This window comes from Felis catus, chromosome A2 (assembly GCF_018350175.1).
Source record: "Felis catus isolate Fca126 chromosome A2, F.catus_Fca126_mat1.0, whole genome shotgun sequence".
NCBI lineage: Eukaryota > Metazoa > Chordata > Mammalia > Carnivora > Felidae > Felis > Felis catus.
The window spans coordinates 102647177-102666571 of NC_058369.1; the positions used below are offsets into that span (position 1 = coordinate 102647177).

Consider the following 19395-nt stretch of genomic DNA (forward strand, 5'->3'; position numbering starts at 1 on the left):
CAGTAACATTATAGTGTTTTCAATGCTATTCAGCTTGTGAACAGCCAGAAACATCACAGAGCTAGTCTGCTATTGAAATAGTAAAATAAATATTTTTATTGAAATGCATTAAGTGGTTGGGGAGTCATACATCGAAATAAAATAGAATAGGAGCACTTATTCAGAGATAAATTTGACAAGGGAATTCAGAGCTCCTTCCTATATAATCATAATACAGAGAAGGAGAGATCCTGTGATGGAATTTAAAGCAATGGTTTAACATTCAATGACTATAATAAAGAAAGTATGGGGGCTAGATACTTTATCAATTATAGAAGGATATTTGATGCTGCTTAGGCTGTCTGGATATAAGCCATCCTCTTCAATTATAAATGTGACCCGACCAAATTCCAGAGACCCAAAACAGTGAGAAACCGTTCCCTTTCCCTATGCTGATACAGTGAGTAAATGTGCAAAGATAATGCACACATTTATTTCATGTTTGGGGTGGGGGTTGGGAATATGGTTGTAGTTGCCACTATTTTCAATTATAGATATGGTGAGGAAACAGGAAATAAAGAAAAAAATGGCCAAAGAATAAAATGAATAATAGACATAGATGTGGATTTCCTTTTAGTGGAGAATGGTGTTTGTCTCTGAAACAAGAAGGTAAGTTCAAATCCCTAACATCTTTCTGAACAGGAAACAATAAATGATATATGCTTATCATTCAAACAATACAGAATTATCAATAGCATAATAATGTTATTACTGGGTTCTAGATTATTGGTGTTGTGAGTCAGGAGTAGTAAAAATACAAGTTTTTGACCATTTATCTTTCCATAAGTAGATAGTGAAAAGAAATCCAGGTAGGTGCAAAATAGTCATGACAATTAGTAAGATAATTTCCAGTTTTGCTAAAAGTGAAAATACAGCACTTATCTTGAAACTTTTATTGAAAGTTTTAAGCAAAATGCAAAGCTTCAAATATTAGAATTCTATTAGTGAAATATAGGCATTATTGCCTCATGGACATATTGGTTTATAAAATCCTAATAAATGGAGTTTCAAACATATTTTTTTAGGAGAGTACCAATGTTTTAACTGCCTTTAGACTTCCTATTAAAATATTATATTTTTATTTTATTCAGCATTTTGTGGACTCAAAAAAGTAGTCATAAATTCCTAATGAGTTTAAAACCTTGTAAAACTTTGCTTAAGTGATCTTTACAAAACTATTCATTTTAATAAATCAAATGTTAGCACACCTATCCACATGAGGTGCTTCATAGAACATTTGATCTTCACCACATCTTTAGGGCGAGTGATTGAGTTCCCAAAGAAAAGGAAGGCACTTTGAGCATGTCAACTTGTCCTTTTAAAATAATACGCTTGGGGCGCCTGGGTGGCGCAGTCGGTTAAGCGTCCGGCTTCAGCCAGGTCACGATCTCGCGGTCCGTGAGTTCGAGCCCCGCGTCAGGCTCTGGGCTGATGGCTCAGAGCCTGGAGCCTGTTTCCGATTCTGTGTCTCCCTCTCTCTCTGCCCTTCCCCCGTTCATGCTCTGTTTCCCTCTGTCCCAAAAATAAATAAACGTTGAAAAAAAATTAAAATAATATGCTTTTGTTTTTTCCATGCTAGTGCTAAACTGTTTTCAGCTTCACTGCAAACCTATATGCAATTTATGCACCAACTACACTGATTGTTAAATGTTGCCTCAAAACTTGAGTGCTTTTCAAGCTTTATGCTGTTCCTTTACTCTTTGTGTGTTTCTCTGCTTATGAAACTGTCAACCTTGGTGTTAGATATGGACTCTCGCTGGTCCACTATTAATTCTATCACAGTTGCCATAACAATTGGTTGAGATGAGCACATGATTTAAGATGATCCACCTAGAAGGAATCCTGGTTCTTTTGGTCAGAAAGTTGAAAAAGGGATAAGCTTTTCCCTCTGTTGTGTACAAGTAAGGAATAATAAACTTTAGACTGTTTCAATAGCTCACCTGTGGTAATGAAGGCATTTCTGCAGTAAATTTGGGGATGTTTTTTGGTTACATGCAACCAAATTTAAATTGGTATAAGGAGATGTGTTATCTTCCTTCTCTTTTTTTCATCTCCATTATTTATTTATTTTGTTCCTCTTTATCTGCTTCACATCTTGCTCTTCCCCTCACAACCCCCTACCACAATCACCATTTTGTTCTCTATATTCATAAGTTTGTTTCTGTTTGTTTATTTGTTTTGGTTTCTATATATCACATACAAATGAAATCATATGGTATTTATCTTTGTCTCACTTATTTCACTCAACATAATACCTGCTAGGTCCACCCATGCTGTCCCAAATGGCAAGAGCTCATTCTTTTTCATGGCTGAGTAATATTCCATTATAGACACATACCACATCTTCTTCATCCATTCATGTATAACTGGACATGGGTTGCTTCCTTATCTTGGCTATTGTAAATAATGTTGCAATAAACATAGGGTTGCATACATATATCTTTTTGTTTTTTTTTAAATGTTCATTTATGGGGGGGGGAGAGGGAGAGAGAGAGAGAGAGAGAGAGAGAGAAAGAGAGAGAGAAAGAGAGAGAGAATGAGTGGGGGAGGGGCAGAGAGACAGGGAGAGAGTGAATCCCCAGCAGGCCCACGCTCAGCATGGAACCAACCCAATACAGGGCTCAATCTCATAACTGTGAGATCATGACCTGAGCTGAAATCAAGAGATGGAAAAAAAAAGAGGTTAGAGTGGGAGAGAGCCAAAGCGTAAGAGACTCTTAAAAACTGAGAACAAACTGAGGTTTGATGGGGGGGGTGGGAGGGAGGGGAGGGTGTGTGATGGGAATGAGGAGGGCACCTTTTGGGATGAGCACTGGGTGTTGTATGGAAACCAATTTGACAATAAATTTCATATATTGAAAAAAAAACAAAAATAAATAAAACATTAAAAAATTGTATTAAAAAAAAAGAAAACCAAGAAAAAAAAAAAGACATGGATGCTTAACTGACTGAGCCACCCAGGAGCCCTAGGGTTGCATTATATCTTTTTGAATTAGTGTTTTCATTTTGGGGGGTAAATGCTCAGTAGTGGAATTACTGGATCATATGTTATTTCTATTTTTTTAATTTTTTGAGAGAACTCCATACTGTTTTCCCCATTGGCTTCATCAATTTACATTACCAAAAACTCAGTGCACGAGGGTTCCTTTTTTTCCCACATTCTTGCCAATTTATTTATTGACTATTGTCAATCTGCTCTTTAGAGCTTTGCATGACTATTCTACAAATACCCATTACCTTAAAAACACAATTTTCTTAATTCAACAAATATATATAGAGTTCAGGAGAGAGGTCTAAGGTGGAGATAAAAACACCGGGAATAAACATACATGTGATGTGACAGATTGAAACAGGATGACATCACCAAGCAGGTGACTGCAGGTATAAAAGACCAAAGACTGATCCTTGTGCTACACCATCACAGGTGAAATAGATGAGGAGGATCCTGCAAAGCACACAGACAAGAAAGAGCAGTGAGGTAGAAGGGAAGCTAAGAGAGCAGGGAGCCCTGTAAAAAAGCCAAGCAAGATTACGGAAGTGAATAACTGTGTCAAATGCAGTAGATGAAATGGAATGAAATCAACATTAGATTTAATAATGTGAAGGTCACTGATGACATTGACAGAAACAAGTTTGATGGAATTTTGGAGGCAAAAACTGATGAGAGTAGGTTTTAAACAGAGGGAATGGAGGTGGTAGTAGAAACACCAAATATATGCCTGATGATGTTTAACCATTTTATTGCTTACCTGCCACCTGTATAAACAAAACAACACCTAGTATCAGGGTCAAGCCAGCAATACTAAGGAATTTCTCTAATTTTCAAAGTTAAAATAATTAATAGACACTAAGGGCTTGATTAATAAAGGTCCTCTATTTTGAGTGAGTGAGTGAGTGAGTGAGTGTCAGAATAAGTATAATCGACTGGGAGGTATGTAAAGGGAAGTTCAGGTGTGGGCCATATTCATAAACATTATATGATGATACAGGTGTAAATGGTTTTATATCTATCTATCTGTCATCTATCTGTTTATCTATCATTTGTCCATCTAGCATCACTGTTCAGAAAAAAAATACCATACTGAAGTGACTGGTTTAATATAAAACATCTAGTATTCTTTGCTTATTTCATTTTTCACCTTATTGCCAGATTTCATGGAAATTCAGTCTTTGTACCTACCTTCTCTCCATAGCAAGATGTATGAGACTATTCATTTGAGACTAGTAAATTGGTAGAGACTATTCAAATAAATATATTAATTACATGTCCAAATATCATCTCTATAGCTACTTCACATTATCTAACATTTTTTCACACATTTTCCTTGGATAATTAGTGAATTAGCCCAAAGCATTTTTTTAAAACTTTTGCTTTTTAACAGTGGTATAAATCCACATATTCCATCTCCTGAGTCTACTGTTCTGACCCAGAGGCCAATTTATGAACATTTACCATCATAGAAATGTACTAGTCAGGTCAAAATGTATGTTATTCATTCCTTGGTATTTACCCAAAGGAATTGAAATCATGTCTACACAAAAACCTGCACCTAAAATTTTAAAGCAGTTTTATTTGTAATTGCCAAAATAGATGCAATCAAAAAGTTCTTCAGTTCCATCCACGTTGCTACAAAAGGCCATATTTCATTCTTTCTCATTGCCACGTAGTATTCCGTTGTGTATATAAACCAAAATTTCTTTATCCATTCATCAGTTGATGGACATTTAGGCTCTTTCCACAATTTGGCTATTGTTGAGAGTGCTGCTATGAACATTGGGGTACAAGTGCCCCTATGCATCAGTACTCCTGTATCCCATATGGTTTCACTCTTATGTGGATCCTGAGAAACTTAACAGAAACCTATGGGGGAGGGGAAGGAAAAAAAAAAGAGGTTAGAGTGGGAGAGAGCCAAAGCATAAGAGACTCTTAAAAACTGAGAACAAACTGAGGGTTGAGGGGGGGTGGGAGGGAGGGGAGGGTGGGTGATGGGTATTGAGGAGGGCACCTTTTGGGATGAGCACTGGGTGTTGTATGGAAACCAATTTGACAATAAATTTCATATATTGAAAAAAAAAGTTCTTCAGTAATTGAATAGATAAATAACTGTGGTGTATCCAAACAACTGACTATTATCCAGTGCTAAAGAAGAAAGGATCTATCAAGCCTTGAAAAGATGTGGGGGGAAATTAAATGTGTATTATTATGTGAAAGAAGCCACTTGGAAAGGTTACACACTTATGATTCCAACTATATGGCACTCTGAAATGGCGAAACTATGGAGTTAGCCAAAAGAACAGGGGTTGCTAGGGGTTCAAGGGAGAGATAGATGGATAGATGGATGAAGCACAGAAGATTTTTAGGGCAGTGAAACTATTCTGTATGATACTACAATGGGGGATAGATGTCATTGGATATTTATCAACAATTTAAAGAGTGTACAATACCAAGAGTGAGCCCTAATGTGAATTAATGGATTGTGCATATTAATAGGGTGTCAGGGTGCCTGGACGGCTCAGTCAGTTAAGTGTCCCGACTCTTGATTTCAGCTCAGGTCATGATCTCACAATTCATGAGTTTGAGCCCCACATCAGGTTCGGCGCTGACAGTGTGGAGCCTGCTTGGGATTCTCTCTCTCCCTCTCTCTCTCTGCCCCTCTCCTGTTCCCTCTCTCTCTCAAAAACTAAACTAAACTAAATAAAATGAAATAAAATAAAAATAAAATAAAATAAAATAAAATTACAGTGTGTCAATGTAGGTTCATTGATTCTAATAAATATACCACTGTGGAACAGGAGGTTGACAATGGGAGGGGTTGTGTATATGCGTGTGGGGGTTGCAGGGAATATATGGGAATTCTGTAGTTTCTGCTAAATTTTGCTGTAAACCTAAAACTTCTCTGAGAAATGTAATTTATTAATTAAAACAATAACTAGATAGATAGATAGATAGATAGATAGATAGATAGATAGATAATGTATATTAAATTTTCAGTGTTTGACTATGACCAACTCCATCTCTAATGGGTTGTATTGGATTTCATTTGGAAGATTAAGAAAATCAATTAGTGTTCTCCAAACAGTTTCAATTGGTTAATTTTTAAAACATGTAATTACATAAAGCAGAATCTTACTTTATTAGTTTTAATTTTGCAGGGGACTATATTTCTCAACTATTTGGAACACAAAATTCTCAGTGTATATTTGTGTGCCACCAACGTTTCCCCAAACTTGCTGCTTGATTAAGACAGGCCCTCCATTTTGAATGAGTGAGTGAGTGAGAGTCAGAGTAAGTATAATTGACTGGGAGGTGTGTAAAGGGAAGTTCAGGTGTGGACCATATTCATAAACATTGTATGATGATATAGATGTCGATGGTTTGATTCTGTGTCTTCATAGGAGATACCTCATGTAACATTTTGTCCTGAGTGGTATGGAAGAACAGAGATTACACTGTTTGATATTTGGGGAAATAGAGATGTGAGATAAAGGAAACAAATTTAGGTATCAGTGTATCTAACAGTCCCCCCAAAACTCCTGAGCTATAAACATACTTTACTGTATATGATCATCTTCACTTCACTACGGACTTAGCAATTGCTCAGAAGTAGACTACAAGGAGGGAGTTGTAGACTTTTTGCTGTGTTACTAATTTCCTTCCTCTTCCTTTGGAAAACATGAAATAATTAGAATAAAAAAATCAACGCAGCAAGGATTCCTAAGCATCCTCCTCCTCCCAGGCTTCTCAAATCCCTGAGAAATATTTGAGGACTTTGTTATCCCATTGAAAATGACTAGTCCTGTCATCTTAGCACAATAGCAGTAAACACTAGTTATGTAGACTCCCTGGGATTAACAAGATCAGGATTTAAGAAAAAAAAATCTGGTTTCAAAGGCCTTGGTGTTTTCCTGATTAAATGGGAAAAAAGGCTTTAAAATGAAGCCAAATGAAGACATCGAAAATTGAAAATAAACAATTACTAACATTGTATTTTTGCTTTCTCTTATTTTATTTTCAGTTAATAAGGAGCATAATCTATTTGTACCTGCTTTTGCCTTAGGAATTAGAGGACAATAATGGAAATATTTTGCTATCTATTTTCAAATTATAAGCTGTTGTTTCCAAAGAAAGTCAAAACTCATGTATATTATCGCATTATTGTTCTCGGGGGACTGCAGTCACCATAGTGATTGTAATTACATGGCTTCATTAACTTTATACATTCTACCTGTTATGGGGGGGTTCACATTAAGAAAATTTGCATATGTAGGAAATGAATGTCGTTTGCAGGGAGCTAATGTCATTAAACATTTAGGCAGTCCCTATCAGGCTAAGGGGTTTCCACTGGGATATGCTTTTTAGCATGCCCTTTATAGTCATTGTGGGTACAGGAATCTATTTCTAAACCCGAAAAGTAAAACCTGTTTTAGAGGAAATATTTAAAAAACAGCAGCTATTTTAACAAATCTCATATGTGACTAGAATTTCAAACTACTGACATAAAGATTATTAGCATCTTGGATTCTACTATGGATAATATAGTTCTGAAAAATGCCAAAACTTTGAATAGTTGTGGACTCTTGCACAGTTTCAGTGAGTGAATGTGTGTGTGTGTGTGTGTGTGTGTCTGTGTGTACATGCATGTGTATGCAACTTGAGAGATTGAATGACCTGTATTTTAAAACACCTGTTGTTATATGTTGGTACTTGTGTATTCTTATTGACTAATTTATTAACAATTAAAAAATTTTATAAATTCTAATATAATTTCAGGTGAGGAAAAATGATAAACAAACAATAGACCAAAAAGGGGAAAAAATAGAAAGGAAGTGAACTTCTTAAATAATATATTGAGACTTATGATTCCTACAACAAATATATTTCAGAAATTTTGAAGGGTAAGGTAATAAAAAAGGGCTTCATATATGTTTTTTCCTGGAGTAGTTATCTTAACCTTGTAACATCAAAGTTCTATTTGTGTAGAAAGGAAGTCTACAAGGTGGGAGCAGGTAGGGAATGGACACTAATATTTTCATAGTGTTTGCCCCAGAACTCTTCAAAGGATGCTCAGAAGTTCTTGTCTCTCTGATTTCTGTTTGCCATACTACAAACAGTATCAACAATTAAGAGCAATATAACTTTAGCAAAATAATACCAGTAAAGCACTCATTAAGTGCATAGGGAAATGAAATGATATTTGACATATGACAGGGCAGTAGTAACTCCTAAGGAGCTTTCTTCTAAATAAGATTCAAAACAACTCATCATTTCTTTGGCTATTAAAATTCATAGTAGTTCACAATAATAAGGAAATTATCTATTTTTGGTACAAAATTGCATCCTAGGTAATTATATTACACATGTAAATTATGGTGGATTCTTTTCCATCTGTACCTTTTTGGGTTAATTAATTCTTTAAGAGGTGATATATGTCACTATTCAGTGAAAAAAATCATTTTATACAGGCAATTCACATAGATCTCTTCAATTAGGGTTGAAAGCAACAAAGTTAACAATGACACAGTTCAGAGGTGACTGAGAAACATAAATCTATTTTCATCAATTTATTCCCATATCTTCTGAGATTTTCTCTACCTGATTAAGAAGTTTAGAAAATTCATGTTAAGTATTTTAGAAGAATGAATATATAAGTAAATGAATTAAAGTATAATTTTCTTTTTCTTTCATCCAAACAATTTTGATATCCTTTTTAAGGATAAACTTTCCTAGGGTAAAGGCAATCACATTTTGTATCAAAATTACAACTTTATTTATTGGCATATTACAATACCATGTAAGTTAATTTATACATGCCTCTAAATAAAAAGGACCCCAAGTCAATTGGTGTCTCATTTAGTGGGTTTTGTACCTGCTATTAATTTTGGATACTGCAATCACTGCCTGTTTATATTTATTGGGGAAAAAAAACATAAAAGCTTTTCTAATTTTTTTTTCCAAAATAGTACTGAAGTCCATGGTCTCTTGCCAGGTAAATCAACACTTATTTATTTTGTGCTTTTGAAGCAAGCAACTCTTTCAATAATACTAACATGCTTAATTATTTTACTGTGATTACTGAAAAATATTGGTTGGTATGCTCAATGAATATTTTTGAGCATGCTATCTTCCAACTCTTCTACTCCAGTGCTTGGCAACTCTGGCTGTATCACAAATCATCTAGGAAACTAGATGTGGTCATTACTGTGGATTACCGTGGATTATTTCACTATATATAATGTGTGTGTGCATATATATCTGTATATATATTTCGCTATATATATAATGTATTACTATCTCACACAATTATATATACATATATATGTATATCTCACACAAATTAACATATCAATAACCTTACATAATTATAATTTGTGTGTGTGTGTATAGTGAAAACATATAAGATCTACCCTCTTAGCAAATTTAAGTATACAATACAGTATTGTTAACTATAGTCATATTGCTACACATTAGATCTCCAAAACTTATTCATTTTTAACAACTTAAACTTTTTGTTTATTGACCAACAGTTTCCCATTTCTTCCACCAGCTTGCACCTGGCAACCACCCTGCTTCTATAAGTTCAACTATTTTATATACCTCACGTAAGTGGAATAATACATTATTTGTCTTTTTGTTTCTGGCTTATTTCACTTAACGTAATGTGCTCTAGCCTTATCCATGTTGTCACAGTGGCAAAATTTTTTTCTTTTTTAAGGCTACATAATATTCTGTTATTTTCTTCATCTATTCTTCCATTGATGAACATTTAGGATGAAACTTCAAAAATAGAGATGCATGGCTGCCACTTTAGATTTATTACATCAGATTTTTGGGAGGTAAGCTAAGGCTCTGATTTTTTTTTTTTAAAGCTTCACAGGGCTTTTGATGTTCAATAACAGTTAATACCTACTGTTGAGGTATTGCAGAGCATAGGAACGCCTGGGAGGCTCAGTCAAGTAAGTGTCTGACTTCAGCTCAGGTCATGATCTCACAGCTCATGAGTTCACACACTACATCAGGCTCTGTGCTGACAGCTCAGAGCCTGAGTCTGCTCCAGACTCTGTGTCTCTGTCTCTCTCTTCCTACACGCCCCCACTCTCATTCTCTGTGTCTCTTTCTCTATAAAAAATAAACATTAAAAAAAGAGTTGTAGAAAACACAAGTATATAGAAAATACAAATATGGATGATAAATATTTCCTGATACTTGGCACTTCAAACGAGGTAGTAAGATGTAGAAACAACTATACTAAAAGCCATTTTGTAAAGATCAGCTGAGCAATAAAGTGCAGATCTAGGTGGGATATTTTAATTTAGCAAAGTCTCCAACAGTTAGTGCACAAGTGTCTTGGGCATAGAACTCAGAATGGAGTGGGTTATGAATGAATTGGAAATGATACAGAGACGGCAAATGTAAATAATCTTTTTGAGAATTTTGGCTGTTAAAATTCTAAAGAATTAGACAGTAGCCATTAGGATCAGGGTACTGCTTTCTTTTATGCCCCTTTGGACAAATTAGAAAACAAGTTATTGGTAAATAAATTAGAAAAAAAATGCCCCGTGTAGTTAGATGCAGTTACAAGCCAGGGTGCATATAGTGGAAAATAGAATACATACTAGATTTCATCTCCTGTGTCTTTATTCAGTTGGGTATCTTTGAGTAATATAAGTCTTACCTTGTAGAGGACAATAAAAAAAAACTTGTTTAAGATGAGTGAATATTGTGTTGCTGTACTTAGGTTTTGTACCAGTTTCATAATCTCTAAATATCATGCCCTCTAGCTGATTAAAATGAATCTTAATCTTTCAAGCTCTCTAGCACAGGGTATTCATCATGGAAATACTCAAGACGGGAGTCTGGAGTTTTCTTCCTGAAAGTTGAATCATGTTATTCTGATTATTTACCAGAATAATCTTGTTATCACTGGTTATTTACCAGTGAAGGTGTCAATTTGCTACTGGTGGGAGAGCAAAAGTGGTTGCCGAGATCAAGAGTAGGAAGTGAGTTAATTCCAGATTTCAGGTAGTGATAGAGGGGTATTCATTAAATGGGAACTTTTGCAGAATCAGGGACAATATTTTCATCTTTGTATTTCTAGCACTTAGCATGGTGCCTGAACATGGTAGGTGTTTAATCAGTGTTTGTTGAATCACCCTGAATTCTAAAAAGATAGTTTAATAGCCAAAAATAAGTAGGTACAGGTGAGTGGCTAGATAATGGGATAGATGTCAAGAATGGTGGTTAATAGACAGACTGGTGTGGAAGTGGGTAAGCCACAGGGAAATCTACTTTCCTGGAGAACAGATAGAATAATGTCAAGCAAAATGCTCTCATTGAAACTTCTTTTATCCCAACTGGTTCTTCCTCATGTCCTGTCCCAGTGGGAAAGCACTGAAGGATAATATATTAGAAGGCATATACTATAGATTGCCCTTTTCAAGTAAATTGATCGTGTGATGGACCAAAATAAGCATATGTTGTGGGGAATAGGTCATACTCATTACAGATTTTATTGGTAATAAGTCAGGTAGGTTTCACATTCAACTAGGAAATGGTATCAATAAGCAATAAACAGACATCCAAATGGGAAGGAGGACACAGGAAAATATAACAAGAAAGTAGGCAGGAAACCTGACAAGTAAGGAAATGCTGAAGCAGGCAGGCAGGTGTTTGCCATTATCGTGGTTGTACAAAACACAGAAACATGTCTGTCGTAAGAACAGGATTAAGGGCAAGACCAAGGAGAGTCTGGTAGGAAATCAATTTCACAGATCAAATAAATGGCAGTTCATCAAGGTAGGGACTCACATACCAAAAGGAAATGCCAGGGAACCAGTCAGAGTATTACTATAGTAAAGGTAGACTTGATTCTGACTTGTTCAAGTCTTGAACTGGCCTAGGACTCTACTTATTGTATGAGCTATAAGGACTACAGAAACTAAGAGGAGCACAGCCTGGCATGCCATTGTGTCTGCATTACCCCTGCTGTAATGCTGTTACTTTATTGACTGCAGTGCTTAATTTAGTGCATACGCGTGTTCTGCATTTTTATTTAAGTTTTCAAAGAATAGTTTTCTTTTAAAAATATTTTTCTCCTTTAGGAAAAAATAATTCCCATAAATTGGGCATTTTGTGATTTTTTTTGTATATTTACATTTTTGTGTATTTTCACTTCATAGTACAGTGTTACCAGTTTAACAAGTTTTCAGTTGGTATTTGTTGAATTGACATGTTAACTTGTTCATAACAATTAGGTAAATTTGACTATTCTAAATTATGACGTTGAAGTAAGAATGTAGCCATGTTATCTTTAAAAGAGTGAAATCTTTCAAATCTGTTGAACCCCATGAATTATGTACATGTGAATGTAGAACTTGAGCTTAATAGGGATGCCATAACTACTTTTGCACCTTTCCTGCAACACTTGGCTGCTACCATCTTGATTGGTTCAAGATGTTTTGTGAAATCTCCACCTTTCCATTTTATGAAAGGAGAATAAAGCTTCTTCTCTCAATTGACTTGATACATTGAAGAGAATTGCATGGGCAATCTCCCTTTATTACATTCAATGGTCCAAGGCACAGAGGCACAGAGTAGCTTAAAATGTGCTTTTAGAAATGATACTCTTCAGAAAGGTGCACTAATACGGCATTACTAGATATCTTTTTACTATCTTTTCACTGAAAAATGCAACTTTTGAGGAAAACTAAGTACTTCTATTGTATGAACTTTGTCAACAATCAAATGACCATATATGATTTGTTCTCCATGTCCTTCCTTAAAATAAATGGTTCCTACAGTACTTCAAAATGAAAATGGTGGCACCCCAGGAACCTACACCTAGAGTCAGCATCTATTATGATGAATTTCATTCCTATACAATGCCTTCTCCTTATTAACATTAATTATGTGGCAAAGGAAATTGGATGATTCATAAAAGGAGAAAGCATTTGGCTTGACCACATTATACAGCAGTGCAAATAAGAATTCTTAATGCTGTTTAACAAATGACTTTTTCACTCTTCATTAAAGCCCCTTGTTGCCATCCAATCTTGATTTTAGAAATTAAAGCTAACAACCAGATTGAGAGAATCAGGAAAGTGACAGCATGGGGCAAAGTCTCAAAGCCACAACTAACAGCATGAAGCAAAGTGAACCTCAAGCTATTGCTGCTCTCAGAGAAGGCCGGGGAGGGGAGGAATGCATTTACAGGGAAACTCAATTACAGCAACCCTCAGCTATAGGAAAGTACTTGTGAATGTTGACACGAACGCTTTTTCCCTTAATGTTTTAATTAAATACCTAGAAGCCAACGCTTCTTCTCAGTTAGTGTCAGAACACTGCTTCTTGGTAGATAAATGTTTACAGCAAAAGCTCAGCTGAGGGCTTCTACAAACATGACTCTAAGAACTGAGAAGGCTTTTGCTGAGGCACTTGAGATCAAGCAAGCAGTAGTGATTATAAACTAGCAGTACAATAGCAGGATGGTTTAATCCACCCAAATGTCAGTCATTGGTTTGCAAGTTGGCAATCCCACCTTCATCTTCAGACAAAAGGGCACTGGGTAGTCATCTGTTTAATTCTCTAGCTTCAGTGTGTCATTTGGATGTTGAAGGAAAATCCCTTGATTCAGTCTGCCATTTCTGACAGCCTCCCTCTAGACCCCATTAATAAGCCTTTTAGAGAACAGAATGCAAAGTAGGCAGCAGGCAGCCTACAATCAAAATGGAGATAGAATAGACAGTAGAAATGTCTTCCTTTTGTGAAGATGGTGTTTAGGTGACCTTTGTTGAGGAGAATTGTTTTTATTCTCAAAACTGTGTCTTCCAAGATATTAAAGCAGCATTTGTGGTATGGTAGATTTGGGAGGTCATTTGGAATTTGAGAGTTTATGATAGGATACAGAAAAACTCAAGTGATATTTACAAAATGTGCAAACAATGGCACAGACAGGAAGCCAGCCTGGCTTTGGGCATGCCTGGGGAATATCCTTCAGAAAACAAATATGCCACTCTTTAATGTTGGTTTGAATCTCATTATAAAATCGCAAGTGAAATGAGGCACACTTTGCCTCTGAAACAGTGATTCCAGAAGCAAAGCAACTGTTCTCTAATAAACCAGTCCTGTTAAGATTTGTAGGATTTTAATGTGCTTTGAAAGCACATCATTTGTTAGATAATGGAGTCTTTCTTTTGAACCTATTTTCCATTTTTCATGCATTAATAATTTCTAGTTGACTCTGTGTGCGTGTGTGTGTGCGCGCGCATGCGCGCACGCGTGCACACATGTGTGGACATTCTGAACAGCATTGCTTAATATGTCACATGCAGATTGATGTATCGAGTCTCTAGAGAAGTCCCATTCCAAATAATCTTTCTCTAGGCATTGCCTGGTCCAAGGAAGCATTCCAAAATGCCCAATTTCTAGAGACACAAATTCAACCAGGAAAGGAGAACTTTAAAGGGAACAACTATAAGATCTCCTATGCAAGTTCTTCATTAAAAAAGCAAGGTCTTTTAAAGACAGAAATTGGATCAGAATTTGTGTTGTGCTGATTGCAACACAATGCCAAATGTTTTGTTGTAACCCAAGACCGAGACGACAAAAGGAGCAGAGAGATCATTTATTACCAAGGAGATCACTTTTATTTATAGAGTAGCACCATGGAAGTCACTTATTTTTTATGCATCTAGTCCCTTAATAAAACACTAATAAAGCTTTTATGTGCTTTTATATCTCAGTAAACCATTCAGGCATGCCTTTTAAATATACAAAGGCAAAAATAGCTATTTTCTGTTAGGAATTTCTTTATGACCCATCCTTTTATTAGAATATACATTAACCTGAATTCAGTTGAGTAAAACAGGAAAAGCATGTTTCCTAAGAGTACATAAAAATGCACACACACAATGGGTACTTAAATATGATATGGCATGTATATAATGCTTAGTAAGTACAGAAGGGTAGATTATTTGTATAAAAGAGATGAATTACGTGTGTGTGTATGTGTGTGATCGTTTCAACAAATCATTTCATTTTTAAAAGAAATGAATTAGAACATTAACAGTCAGGCTCACCCAGGTGAGGTATTAATACCTCTTTGACTGTCCTGGAACCAAGATTTGAGTACTCCCTGGAAACTGCTGTACTAGAAGCCTCAGTCCATTGTAAACTGATGTTTCAGCTAATGAGACTGGGAAGTCATCTCATCATGTTCTATCATGTTTTCTGGTAGATTTTATCAAAGCATTTTGTTACTTTGTACACTGTGCATTGTAACTTCAGTGGCAATGCTTTGTTTTTTTGTTTTTTTGTTTTTTTCATATTGTTTTCATTCACATTAAGGTCTTCAGGGTTTTAAAGTCTGTTTATTTCATTAGAAAGGGTCCTTAGTAAATGTTCAGAGGAGAGTTAGTTGTTATATCAATTTTAAATAAACTGAAGAAAAACATCCTGCATATTATTGTGTGCTACATTACTCAGGTGAGAATCAATTTATTTTTATTAGTTTTTAAACAACATATGATAATTTGTATTATATTTAATAAAAGCATATTACTGTGCTTTCAGTGATGACTTTTGCAGAAAAATACACTTCAAAAAAATCCTGGTTTAACTTTGCATTTGAATGTCTAAACTCATATGAGAGGTAGGAATTCATAGCCTTCTTTTGACATCCCCTCATTTCCTCAGAGTGATCTCATGCCATCTTGGAACTTTTAAGGAGGGAAAAAAAGTTAAGCAATTAGTAATCTGTCAGTCACTATCAGTCACAGGTACTGCCAGTGGAGCAAACTCTGCCATCCCCCAATGTAAGGGCCAATCCTTTCCGAAGGCTGATAGAGAAATTCAAGCAATGAGAATGTCCTGCTACTTAAATACACAAACTAGAACCAGATAAGGAGAATAACATCAGGTGTGCAATGTCACAGAATTTTCTAAATTTGTGAGCTTGGAGTTTCATACTCATACAAACCAACACTGCCATCACCACCAAACACTGTTTGTGTTCAATTATTATTGTTGTAAATGGAACATTTCGGTTCTCAGACTAGTGGTCTTCAAGTTGGGATATTTGTAACGAGGGAGGCAATCAACCACTTTTGGTGTGGGGAGGGAGTGGTACCTGAGCAAAGAGAATTGGAGGGTATATCTTCCAGATGATCAAATTCTATATGTACCCTTTCCATAACTAGCTGACCTAGCAGATATGGTTGGCTTTTCCTCACCTGTCTCTCATCAGAACCCTCCTTCTACACCTTTACAGAGGAAAAAGGTAACTCTCACCAACTCATTCAAGATCCAGTTGTGGCATAATCCCAGGGTATAAAAATCTCTGGAGCAAAGGTCTTTTCTGCCTGTCTGTGTGCCCGCCTGCCTCTATCTAGCAATTATCTGTCCATGTGCCCACTTCTTATTTCTACATCCCTTCACCCATCTTTTTTCCTGTCTCCTAGACTTAAAAGTCAGCAATGAGATGGGTTTAATGATGCTGATTCTTATCATGATACTTAAAATGAAAAACAAAGTCTTTGTGTGTGTGTGTGTGTGTGTGTGTGTGTGTGTGTGTGTGATATGAAGTGAGTCTGAATTTGAGAAATATAGAACCAGCTTTGACATTTGGATTTTTTGACGTACATTTTCCATAAATTGAATAAACTAAACCTACAGATCCAAATTTTTTTTTTTAATTTTTTTATTTATTTTTGGGACAGAGAGAGACAGAGCATGAACAGGGGAGGGGCAGAGAGAGGGAGACACAGAATCGGAAACAGTCTCCAGGCTCGGAGACATCAGCCCAGAGCCTGACGCGGGGCTCGAACTCCCGGACCGCGAGATCGTGATCTGGCTGAAGTCGGTCGCTTAACCGACTGCGCCACCCAGGCGCCCCCCAAATTTTTAATAAAACCATGCTTAAACACAGGTACAATATAATTTTGGCTGTAATTATATCCTTTGTTAAACTGAAGATGAAAATGTTAAGTCATCCTCATGTACAAATGGATACAGTTTTACAAAATTCCTTTAGGGGTGGGTGTAGAAGTAAAGTTTTGAACACCAGTCTCATAGACTGGACTAGTCTTACCTTTGTGATGGGTCAGCCAGAATCAATATCTGGATATTGTCATCACACAATGATTGTCTTTTCTTCTTTTTTATCTTTCTTCTCCTTCTTCCTCTTTCTCTTCTCCTTTTTCTTCTTTTTCTTCTTCTTCCTCCTCCTTAGGGCCTTCAGCTAAAATAATTTTATGTTTTTAAAAGGTTACATTTTAAATGGCTTTATAAATACTATATAACACTCTAAATTTTGCAACTTGGTAGAAAAAAAGTGAAAATATTTACTACCTAACATTTTTTAAGTTGACCAACTGCTGATACAGGTGATTATCTTTATGATAGTTGTTTTTTTTTTACCGTGAATATTCAAGCCATATCATGCTTCTATGATCCATTAGTGTGCATGTATTTCCTATTACATCTTATAGACAAAAGTTGATGTTAAGTTTTTCTGTCATTCTGTTTGTGCTTCTGCTTGTATTTCTTGGTGTTTGCCACTCTGTGTTAATTCATGTCCTTTGAGAATCAGACACAGAGGTAAGATTAGCTATACAAGAGGAGAGACAAAGTGTGAAGAAAAATTTGACAAAGACACCGAAGAGGCTGGGAGACTTGTCAAACCATGAGACATATCAAATTCATAGGAGGTAAGATGAAAAGAAGGAAGGTTGAGTAAGGAAAAGATTAGACTGTGAAGCAGTTCTAAGAAAGTTTTGGCAAAAAGGTAGAGACTTCTCAGGCCACACGAGTTCTTGGAGTCCACTGTCTCTAGGAATACGTCACCCTAGTATTTTGCTGCCCTCAGTCACTGGCTGGAGAAGGCTGAGTGAGGGAAATGCATCTTCATCATGAACTGCATCATGCAGTTCAGACTGTAGTGTCTGGGGTTGTTCCTCAATTATGCTTCCTGCCATATGTGATTAGAGATATATTTTCATGGCAGCCATATTTTGTAGCAAGGGAATGTTAAGCCCTTATTTTTTTCTAAAATAATATGCTAACTGGAATGTTAATATCCATATCTCTCATTTTACACTACTTTTTATATCTTGTTTTATAGATATCTTGTTTTAGAGATTCCTTCCCACCCTGAGGAATATGATCCTTTACTATATTTGTTTCCAATAGTTTTAATAGTATTTAAGATTGGTTTCTATAGTTAAGCATATGTAAGAGACTGGAGAGAGGGGAGATATAAAGATATTATTTTACTTCATTTTGTTATGAAAAGGCAGTTGCCCAACATGATTTATTGAACAGACTGTCTATAGCTTCTGATTTACCTAGTTGTATTCCAAAGTTTCATATATGCTTCAGTATGTTTTTTGGCTGTTTTATTCCTTTGATCTATATGTCTGTCTCTTAAAAATACAATGATGTCTTCAATTACTCTATGTTTTTGTTAGAAAAATTCTTTCTTTTTTATTCTGTTTTCACAATTTTCTTCACTATTATTGGGTCTTAGTTATATCATATTGATTTTAGGGTCAGTTTATTGAGCTTATAAAAATTTCATCATGTTTTGAATAAAATTGCATTATATATTAACTTAAAAAATTGACATCTTTTCTAATAGAGAAACTTCCAATTCAAATAGGATAAACTCTTTTTCAGGTTTTATTTTATGCTTTAATAATATTTCATAATTTTCTCCATAAATATCTTTCACATATTTTGTTAGATTCATTCAGAGACTTTACTGTTTTTTGTTGCTAGTATGAACAACGTCTACTTAAAAGTCACATTTTCTCATTTGTTATTGCTGGAATCTAGAAATATTTACACATCAATTTCCTAAATAAAAATTTTGCCACTCTCTTGTTACTTTTAAAATGTTTTCCATAGATGCTCTTGAATGTTTTGTAAGATAAGATATTCAAATAATGATGCTAAATTTACAATTTTTCCAAAGTTTATACATCCAAAGTGTATTCCTTCTCAGGTTAATGGAGTTACTTCCTACATTATTACTAGTTGATCATTGCACTAATGTTTTAGACCTCTTGGGCCCTTAGTTTATGGTGGATGAAGGAGAGTGGTTCTAGAAGGTCTGTCAGAGGAGCACCTGGGTGGCTCAGTCAGGTAAGTGTCAGATTTTGACTTCCAGCTCAGGTCCTGATCTCAGGGTTCCATGAGTTTGAGTCCCACCTCTGGCTGTGTGCTGACAGCATGGATTCTGCTTGGGATTCTGTTTTCCTCTCTCTCTCTCTCTTCCCCTTCCCTGTTTGCACGAACCTGTGCTCTCTCTCTCTCTCTCTCAAAAAAAAAAAAAAGGGAAGAAAGAAAAAGAAAATATGTCA

At 35.6% G+C, this 19395-nt stretch overlaps 1 long non-coding RNA gene across 1 annotated transcript in view; it reads left to right on the plus strand.

Moving 5' to 3' along the window:
• The window catches only part of LOC123383887, a 229516-nt gene extending 219873 nt beyond the window's left edge, over positions 1 to 9643 (plus strand). Inside the window, exon 4 of the long non-coding RNA XR_006594239.1 lies at positions 9585 to 9643. This is a non-coding gene — a long non-coding RNA (uncharacterized LOC123383887). The remainder of the gene's footprint in view (positions 1 to 9584) is intronic.
• The last annotated feature ends 9752 nt before the right edge of the window (positions 9644 to 19395 follow it).